Source organism: Mastomys coucha, unplaced genomic scaffold (genome assembly GCF_008632895.1).
Source record: "Mastomys coucha isolate ucsf_1 unplaced genomic scaffold, UCSF_Mcou_1 pScaffold12, whole genome shotgun sequence".
Taxonomy (NCBI): domain Eukaryota; kingdom Metazoa; phylum Chordata; class Mammalia; order Rodentia; family Muridae; genus Mastomys; species Mastomys coucha.
In genome coordinates, this window is record NW_022196894.1 from 47,784,276 (window position 1) to 47,794,760 (window position 10,485).

Genomic DNA, 10,485 nt, shown 5'->3' on the forward strand with positions numbered 1-10,485 from the left:
AAAAAAAAAAAAAAAAAGAGAGAGAGAGAGAGAGAGAGAGAGAGAGAGAGACAACACTCTTTGTCTCTGTCTCCCTCTTTCTCTTTCTCTCTCCCCCACCTCTCTCTCTCTCTCTCTCTCTCTCTCTCACACACACACACACACACACACACACAGAGAGAGAGAGAGAGAGAGAGAGAAATAGAGAGAGAGAGAGAGAGAGAGAGATTGTTTTTAAGCCAGGAAGTGTGGCCTCATCGGAAACTAACCATGCTGGCACCTCACTTTGCTCGCAGCCACTTGAAAATAAGCCACCCAGCCCATGGCAATTTTGTTAGAGCAGCCAGAGCCAAGGCTGAGGCATGTGTCTGCTCTTCCTCCTATGAAAAGATTGCTCGATGGTGTTTGAAAGGCAGTAAGTACAGGGCCTCCAGATATTTGAGTCTCTGGAGAGCAAGGCGAAGACATGCCATATTGGAATAGACACCAACCAGATGCACATAAAGCGGAACTCCATCAAGTCAGGTGCTGTCTCTCATGACCACAGGCACCATGAACACATTCGGTCCATTTTGGAAAGGTGAACACTGGACTATTGATGGCTTATCCTGGTGTGAGTGGATCAGCCTGAAGCCCAACAATCAAAAGTACTGGTAGTCAGCAACAAAGTCCATGGCAGTATGGTGGTAAAGGACAGCCAGGTCATTTACAATTAGATGTGGCTGGCTCCTCACATGTCCTGTGTTGCCTACAGCATGAGATAATTCAATGGCAGAAAAATCAACAGGGCGATAATAGATTTGTTGCTCATTTGGCATCAGAGTTCCTGGGCTGCTTTGTGGTTTTCCCTGTGAGTGAAAGAGAAGCTGTGATCCTAGATTTGTACTCTGAGTTTATGCAGAGTTTGTGAAAGAAATAGAGAAACACAACTTCTTTTGACATAGCCACCTAATGTTTTTCAGCTCTGAGATCTGGAAATTCCATAGAAAAGGAGTACTACACGATGTCTAAGAACATGAGCTTCTGGGCCTGGTACCTCATCACCTAGATGCAGACTCCAGCCTTGCCAGCTTACCATCTGTGTGACATTCAGCAAGCTCCTCTCTATGAGCCTCATTTGTCACATGAATACAAGTGCAATGTCTTTCTTCAGGAGTGATGGTGAGGATTATTTATAAAGAACTTCGGAACTGTGTCTGCACAAATAATTTATTATTGTCTGAAAGACCAACAAGTACATTTCTGAAACCACAAAACAACTTGCCCCTACTGCTCTTGAGAAGTCCATTGAGGGTCAGTGGCATAGCTCAGTGGTAGAGTACTTGATTGACATCTACAAGTCACTGGGTTCCATTCCCAGCACTTCAATAGAAAAATGCCCATTAAAGTCACCAATTGGTCCAGGATCCTAAGGACTACCTCAGTTCTGTTCCTGGAAGTCCCACATGCAATAAACCTAGGAGGTATCGATTACAAAGGTGAAGACAAAGTGGCATCAACTGGACAAGGCCCTTACTGTAGAAGAGATGTTCATTCAGAAGAACATGAAGTTACATTGAACACAAGACTCTCAATACTGGTGCTCCAGGTGTAAGCACCAGTTGGTCTGGTACATCTATATAATCTCTAGCACAGTTTTGGTTTGGTGGCAGGAATCTTCCAGGCATACTTTGAATCCTCTGGGGGAACTGAAACAACACAGCTGTGGTCTTTGCGAACCTGCTCTCATGAGCTGAAAGTGTGTCCTGATATTTGCAGAATATAATTCTGAATAATGGTCTAAGATTGCATTTGCAGATCATTCATCTCCAAGGAGCCTGATGTTCTTGGCAGCCATTATTTAATTAATCCCACACTGTCTCTGGGCAGAGCAAGCAGGCAGGTGTGATCATCTCTGGGTTTGCCCATTACATGACTTGGAGGGGTGCCTGCTTCTGAGGGGCCTTGGAAAGAGATGCTCTGCTATGATAATGGGTTGTATTTGCTTTCCAATGGGTCTTACATTTTGGTGTGACTATAGGGAACCCTATGTGGAAAAAAAAAAGCATATCCCCCATACAAATATTCCATCTCTATGTGCTGTCACATAGTCAACTTTGTGCCCAGCAGACAAAGCACTCAATGACAGCATTCACTGGTCAGTAGGTCAGAGCTCCTGCAGTCAGAAGCAGCATTCCTTATGCCCTCCACACTAAACATGTATAGTGTGCCTTCTGTGACTTGCAGACTGACTAGTCAATGAATCCGTAAATCAGAAGTGTCATAATGTTACTCATACTCTGGCCTTGAACAGCTAAATGAGAGAAGTGAAATTTATTTCTCTGCTGGAAGAAATGAGCTGATAAAGATGGTAAAAGGAATAAATAATACTATGACAAAAATAGCAAACACCGATTGAATACCCAGCTCCATTCTAAGTGTAGTGTTGTGTGTGTGTGTGTGTGTGTGTGTGTGTATGTGTGTATGTAAAAGAGAGAAAGAGAGAAGAGAGAGAGAAAGAAAGAAAGAGAGAATGAGTTATTAGGTCTTTCCTAATAAGGCAGGAATTCATTTTTCAGGGGAGGAAACAGAAATGTGGAAATGTAAAATAATCTGATGAATGTTACAGAACTAACAAGAGTCAGAGATGGCTTCCAAGACTTCTGGCTGAGCCACAGAGCTGTAAGCATGGCAAATGCAGGACATTTATTAGGCCAGCAATTTCAGATCTGCATCTATATCCAAGGGAGACGAATCAGTATCTGGGAAAGACATCTGCACTCCCACATCGATTGTATCACTGCTCGTGATAGCCAAGATCTGAAAACAAACTGAACATCCATAGGTAGTGTAGTGGCTATTCCTGGTTGTCAACTTGACTGTATCTGAAATGAACTACAAGCCAGAATTAGAAGGCTCACCTGTGGCCCTAATCTGGAGGCTGAGAGATACAAGTTTCCGACCTGAATCTTGGCATGGAGATCTTGACGTATAGTGGCTATGAATCCCAGAGGATTAAGACAGAAAGATCTATGAGTTCAAGGTCATCTGGGATTAAAGGTGTGGTGGCACACACCTTTAATCTGGGCCACACCTTTTGCTGGAGACTTATATAAGGACATTGGAAGAAGGAAGGCTCCTTCTGCTTCATCTGCTTGCCTTGTGAGACTGAGCAACTGCTGGATCCTTGGACTTCCATTCACAGCTGCTGCCGACCATTGTTGGGAGTTGATTGTTGGGAGTTGGACTACAGACTGTAAGTCATCAATAAATTCCTTTACTACATAGAGACTACTATAAGTTCTGTGACTCTAGAGAACCCTGACTAATACAGGTGGTAAACGAGTAAGAACATGTGATATATACTCAATGGAATACCAGTTGGCTTCAATAACCAGGGGAATTCTGTCATTTGAGATATCATTAATGGACCTGCATGGCATTATATTGAGTCAAATAAGTAAGCCACATGTCATATTTCTATCCCTGTGACACAAGAATTATCTGCTTGCAGGAAGGGCTTGTTTCCTCTAACAGTCTCAGAGGTCATAGTTCATAGGTACTGTACCCAGTCATTTAACATGGTGACAGCATATGGCAGAGGTTAGGAAGAGAGAAGAGAGAAGAGAGGAGGGGCCAGTGTCCTAGTACGCCCTATGTGGGTAATTCCAAGTGAATTTCCTCCAAATAGGATCGACCTCCTAAAGTTTCTACCATTTCCCAAGACTGCCATCCGCCAGGGATTGGGGAGAGGGGATGCCTTCCACAGGAAGAACTTTGGGCAGTATTAAAGATGCAAGTCAGCACAACATAGGAAAATTCTACATGATCTTGTTCATATGTGGCATAAGAAACTCAAACACAGACACAGCTACACATGTTGACTTGTTATCGTCTCAGCTACTCTGGGGGGCTGAGACAGGAGTTTTTCCTCTTAGGAAGATAAAAACAATAATACAAGGAAAAGAAAGTTAAACTCATAGACTGGGGAAGAGATACAGTGTTCCCAGGAGTTTGGGGAGGGGCGCTGGGGCCAGGGATGAGAAGTTAGACAAGGAGCAAAAGGCTCAGGTAGACATGAAGGGCTCTCAAAGGGCATGGAAATGATGCAAAGTGATGCTATATGGCAATTTTGCAATTTGTTGAGAGTAAGTCCTTTGCATTCTCAACACACATACAGAGGCAACAATTCCAGGTGATGGACGCATGGTGATAGATGACAGACACATGGTGATGGACATGTGATGATAGATACATGGTGGTGGACATGTGGTGATAGACACGTGGTGATGGACATGTGGTAGTGGAAATGTCAATTAGTTTGGTTGTGATAATCATTTCAGTGTGTACATGTATCAAAACATCACACTGTATGAAATATATATGTATACATATACAGTATTTGTAAATTATACCTCAAGTAAACTGGAAAATAACACTTTAGAAAATAAGTATTTCCTCCTTATTTAGTGAAACTTGGATCCTGCCCAGTGATGGGTCCACTCATCTGGTGTTTTGATGGGTCTCGCCTCCACTAAGGGTTGGCAATGGCTGTAAATGGTAAATTTTCAACTCTAACCTTTAGCTTCTGAGTGAAAACAATGTGGCCATCAGCAGCTTTGGAGGAGGGGTTCTTGGTTTAACTTGTTTCCTTTTCTTTCTTTCCTCTTTTCATTCTTCCTTTCTTTCTCTCTTCCTTCCTTTCTTTCTTTCCTTTGCTTTACTTTTCTTGAAAATTAGATTTTTAATTTTTCCGTGTAGTATATTCTGACTATGGTTTTCTCAGATCCACATCCTTTCTGCCTCTCCTTGGAAAAAAAACAAGCACCTGAGGGATAACAATAATAAAACCTAAGATAGAAATGAACTGGAATAAGACAAAGAAAAGAGAAGAAAAAGAGCCAAAAGCAAAAACACATATAGATGAAGAAACACAAACAGGAATACCATAAAACATAACTGGAAGTTATAATAAATAGACAAAAGACCTGTAAAGTTAAAAAAATTGACAGAAAACTATGAGACAAAGAACTCTAAGGATGCCATTGAGTTTGTGTTGTGTTAGCCTTCCACTCACTGCTAGTGGTTTTTGTTACTCCAGTGAGATTCCCTTGGTAAAAACAGAAAACGAATAGTTCATTTGCAAGTAGTTCTCAACTGGGGATAGCTTCTAAGTTAGGGATGGGACATGTGTAGACTTCTCCTCTAAGCTCACAGGCCCTGTGCATGCCCCGTAGTCTCTGTGAATTCATACGCACATCAATTGGGCTGTGCTTAGATGACCCTGTTTCCTTGGTGCCCTCCATTCCCACTGATTCTTACACTCTTTCTGCCTCCTCTTCCACAGAATTCTCAGAGCCATTAGGGGGCAGGAATTTAACGGAGGCACCCCATTTTGGACTGGGTGTCCCAAGATCTCTCACTCTCTGCACATTATCTGGCTGTGTGTCTCTGTATTTGTTCCCAGCGACAGCAGAAGGAAGTTTCTCTGATGATGGCTGAACAAGGCACTGATCTGTAAATCACTGAACACAGCAGAATATCACTAGGAGTCATTTTATTGCTGTATTAAGAGTCAGGTATTGGTTCCATCCCATGGAGTGGGCCTTGAATTAAATCAGATCTTGGTTGGTTACCCCCACAAGGTTTGTGTAGCTATTGTACCAGCACATCTTATAGACAAGTCACCATTGTAGACCAAAGGGTCTGAGGGCTGAGTTGGCAATTACCTTTGGTAGCAAGCAGAGTGCCTTCCAATATTGTAAACACTGTCCCATAGGATGAAGGCTCTAGGTAGCAGCGGTTGGACTTCTCTGTTTTCAAAGAGTTGTGTAGGTGTCATCTTCAGCAATATGACCTTACTGTTGTTAATGTGTTCCTTCAAGTATCCCTCACGCCAGTGGAAGGTCAACATCACTTGTCTATTCCTTTAAAGGTGCCATAATTTGCTCAAGTGGAAACAAGCAGTGTCATCATGTACTGAGGTTAGATACAGAACCTGGGTGAGTTCATTGTGCAAGTTGTGGGAAGGCTATTTCATTTTGGAGCATTTTGCAAATAGTTCCAGAATCTAGCTGCTAACAGGGTCTGGATCAAACCAGGGCCAGTATACTTCTATCTACTGGCATTGAAGCCATGCTTATAAGTTACTGTGAACACGGTACATTTGTAGATAGTAAGAGTTATTTTGTGATAATCTTGATAATGTTAGGGGGTAGCTTCCTCACTGAGATCTTGAATCAAGCCCTGTGGGCAGTTTCAATCAGTGTATGCTTTTGGAAACCTCTTGAAGCTGCTTCCCTTGCCTTGGGTGAGAACAATTCAGCACTTTTTTATTTCAGTTTTGCCTTTGGAACCGCAGCCAGCTTAGAATGGCATATCATGTGCCAATTTGGACATTCCCCTTAGGCAGTTTTGAAAGAATTGAGAATCATCAAACCCCAATCTTATTTAAGCTGCCTTTTACCTGCCTCAGCTTCCCCCAGAGACTCTCCCACATGCAGCCTCTGCCCTGCCTCCCAGTTCCCTGACAGATTGATAAATGTGCAAATCATCCAGAACATGAAAGCCGCTTAAGAGAGAGCCCATAGAGTCCCTCCTTCGTCTATGCAGGATTCTTCTGGGATAGTTGTTTGAGCTTCCTGCTGAGACCTGAGTACCTGCCTAACTCCACCCACATCCTTTGAGTCCTTCAACTCCTCTGAGATCCTGAAGACCTTGTTCTTGTCTCTTCAGAGGCTTAGTGGTGCCCACCCCCAACTCCATTCACTCAGTTGTAGATACACAGGTGCCTGGTGCTGCCAGAGAAACTGGATTACATAGGATAAACAAAGTCTTGCCTTAGGGAGATGGTCCACAGCTACTCCTCATTTATACTGCTGTAGCACTATCATAGACAGAAATTGAAAACGACCAGAAATTTGTCTGACTCATGGTTTTCAAGGTTGAAACGTCTAAGGCTAAGAGGCTGGATTAGTGAGGGCTTTGTCCCTTGACAGAAGGAATAACATGAGAGGGGCAGAGAGGAGAGACAGGGACAGACACACACACACACACACACACACACACACACACACACACACACACACAGAGAGAGAGAGAGAGAGAGAGAGAGAGAGAGAGAGAGAGAGAGAGAGAGAGCCCATATTGTTACAATGAACCCTCTTCCTGATACTTAAGGACCTCAGAAAGTCCCATCTCCCAACACTGTTGCATTGGGAATTTTGTTTCCAACATTCATTTTGAAGGACACATTCTAGCAACCGTAAGTACTCTAATACTGAGACATGAAGGCCGCCTCAAGCAAACATCAGGCAGGGTGAGGAGGTGCAGCACGGAGGTCATGGAATGCAATGGTGTTTTTCCTCATATCTGTTTCCCGCTGGGACTCTATCACTTAAAAAGAGCCATCTATCGCCTTTCCTGCTCCACCCCAGGATTCTGTACCAGTAGAAATGCAGACACCCTTCTCCCCGTTCAAAGACTGCAAAGTGTCAGGAAGGCGACAGCTGAGCATTAAGTGAGTTGAAGGGTCTGTGTGGCTGCTCAGCTCCCACACCTAGGAGGCTGCCCTGTCACATCTGCGTACATTGGAAGGTCCCACCTCAGGTCCTTCGGTTGGCTCAACTCAGCCATCGGAATGCCAGAGTGATCCATGCAACTGAGACCCTGGCAAGACCCTTGCTTGGCCTCTCCGATTTCTGTCTAAGCCACTTCTGTTTACCCCATTCCAGTCTCCCAGGCCTTCCTTGGGCAACAAAGCCCACACCTTAGTGCCTATTCCTTTCAAACACTGGGCCAGAACTGCCCTTCCCCCTGGGTACTGAGAATGAATGGAGAGCTTTGTTCTTGCTAGGTAATCGCTCTCCCCTGAGCTGCATTGTCCACTCCCATGCACCCCTCATATCCACGCTCCTCTTACCCCTCTCACCTCAGTCTTGCTTTCAACAGCAGGGTCAGATCTATGGACAGGAGTGATGCTGATATTTGCTTGTGTTCAGGACCTACTAGAGGCCTATTCATGTAAGCACCACTCCAAGAAGAATTCTCACACATGCAGCTTCTCACAATGAGAATGCATGCGGCTGCAGGGGAATCGCCAGCCTGTGTGTTCAGAAAACACCAGTGACTCATTCATCAGCAGGTAACTGTGGCCAGGATGATGGCTATAGGAATATTTAGTGAGCCTTCAAAACCACATGCAAAGTCATTTCTGCACCCCAATTTAAATGCTACCTTTATCCCAGCTGCCCTCCTGCTGCTGCCTGAGATGAAGGGGAAGGTATAACCCAGGATGTGTTGAATCAGCTGCTGTGACAAGAGAGATAACAAATGTGACTCAGAAGGTGAAAGGCACAGGGCTTGCAAATCAGTCTGTAAGATGGTTTCTTCTGTGGACAGAGCACCCGGCATCATGCGGTGAGCATCCATCTTCCTAAGCTCCTTCTGTCCTTGGGAATGAGGTTGGGTGATAAGGCCTCATACCAAGGACTCACTGGTATGTGTTTAGGAAGAAGAAAACTAATACCTTTCTAGTTTAGTAATGAAGGGGATTGAAATGCGCTATCGGACGTCTTCTAAGGATGCAGGAATGGATATAGATTAACCCTGAGCCATCTACAAGCTGTGTAAAAACTATGGTTAAAAATGTCTGGGTTTTATGAGCTGATGTGAGTTAAGCATATTAAGATAATCTGAGATGCTGGCGTATCATTTTAGCAGAAGAAAACGTTAAAGTATGCAGCAGACTTCTTTAAGAAGGAAACTTACCAGAAAATATGGCTTCACTTATGAAAAAGCATGACCAGAAACAATAAGACAGTTTCATCTTTGCCCTGTGGTGCTTATTTCTCCAAACTGAAGAAGATGCAGAGCTTCACCTTGGGCTTCTGACAGAGCCCTTGCCCAAGCCACGTGGCTGGGCTCTTAGCACCCATGCACCCAGAGTGTCCTCATTCTAAATCCTTTTGTTCTTTTGATACATATGATGTTCTGTCTGTCTTTCTGTCTCCCTTCCTCCCTCTCCCTCCCTTCCTCCCCCTCCCTGCTCTCTCTCTCTCTCTCTCTCTCTCTCTCTCTCTCTCTCTCTCTCTCTCTCTCTCTCTCTCTCTCTCTCTCTGCCTGTGCATTCCCTTGCCCACACATGCTGTTTCTCTGTGCTTTCTTGAGTCTCTGCGCATCTGGTTTCACCTGTCCAGCTTTAGAATACTCGGACGGTGTTGTGTCCTGGGATTTTCTGCACTTGTTCTGCATTCAGCAGGGCAGTCACCCGTGGCCTCCAAATTCACCAGCTGTGGAGCTGAGCCTCCCAGCCAACTCTGCCCAGGGGCAAGACTTCTGCTTTGTCTTACCTGAAAATAGCTCCCTTGGTGCACATCCAGTTAGACCTGCTTCTTGTGGCTCTGGAACCCTAGTTTGGGCTCAGCTGCTGTCAAACACGACTACTCCATGGAAATGTCATTGCCTACAATCAAATGGCTGATTTTCTTCATACCCACGGTAGTTTCTCTACCTGTTTTGTTACGTGTGGGTCCTCTCCGTAGTGCACGGGGCACCTGCTTTAACATGAGGCTTGTACACCAGCTGCTACATTCCAGCTGTAGGACGCATCTGTGATGTCAAGGCTTCACTGGGGCAAAAGCCATATTAGGTTTTGGTTTTCTAAAATATTGTTAAAATTCAAATGTCACATAAACGTTTGAAAGCCCCTTCCCACACTTACTCATATCTGTCTGCAAGAACTCCGTTGGGAATACAAAACTATTAGATAAAAAAAACAAGTGAGTCACCGTCCCTGGCAGGATAGTTTGCGTGCTAGCCAGAACTTCTCAGCTCCCTGGTTAAAGAGAAGGAAAATAAAAAAAAACAAAACACCTCCCTAGGGCTAGGGATCAAGCTTAAGTAGAACACTTGTCTAGCATGCATGGGGCCTTGGGCTCTTTCCTCAGTGCAGAAAAACAAAAACAAGAACAAGAACAACTTCCTGCACGTCTTTGCTTTCCCCCAAGGACAGTTTCGGGGCATGAACACAGAGAACCACGCCTGTGGCTCGAGGACGGTACCCACCTGGTGATGGGTTTCAGTCACTTGTTTGTCTGAAACGTGTTGTTTGAATTGTCCAAATTCTTGTCCTGATTGCATCATTATTGATGCAACATGATGGATGATAATGGCATCCTGCTTCATTCCGAATCCCGGTTTGATGGGCTCTCACCGGATGGCATTAATTCTCAATGAGCCCGGTTTGCCTAAACTGTTTTCTGTTGCTCCAATGCTCTCATGAGCAGCACATTTGTTTATTCAGCTTCTCTCTGTTTGTTCAACACGACTAGCTTTTTATAAGTACCTTGTTGAGGACTGAGTAGAACAAATTAAAACTGTCTGTGAGTGCAGCATGCTGGATCTGTTTCTTACCTTTTTCTGATACACAGTAAGAATCATTGACGGGCAGTGGTGGCACATGCCTTTAATCCCAGCACTTCGGAGGCAGAGGCAGGCGGATTTCTGAGTTCGAAGCCAGCCTGGTCT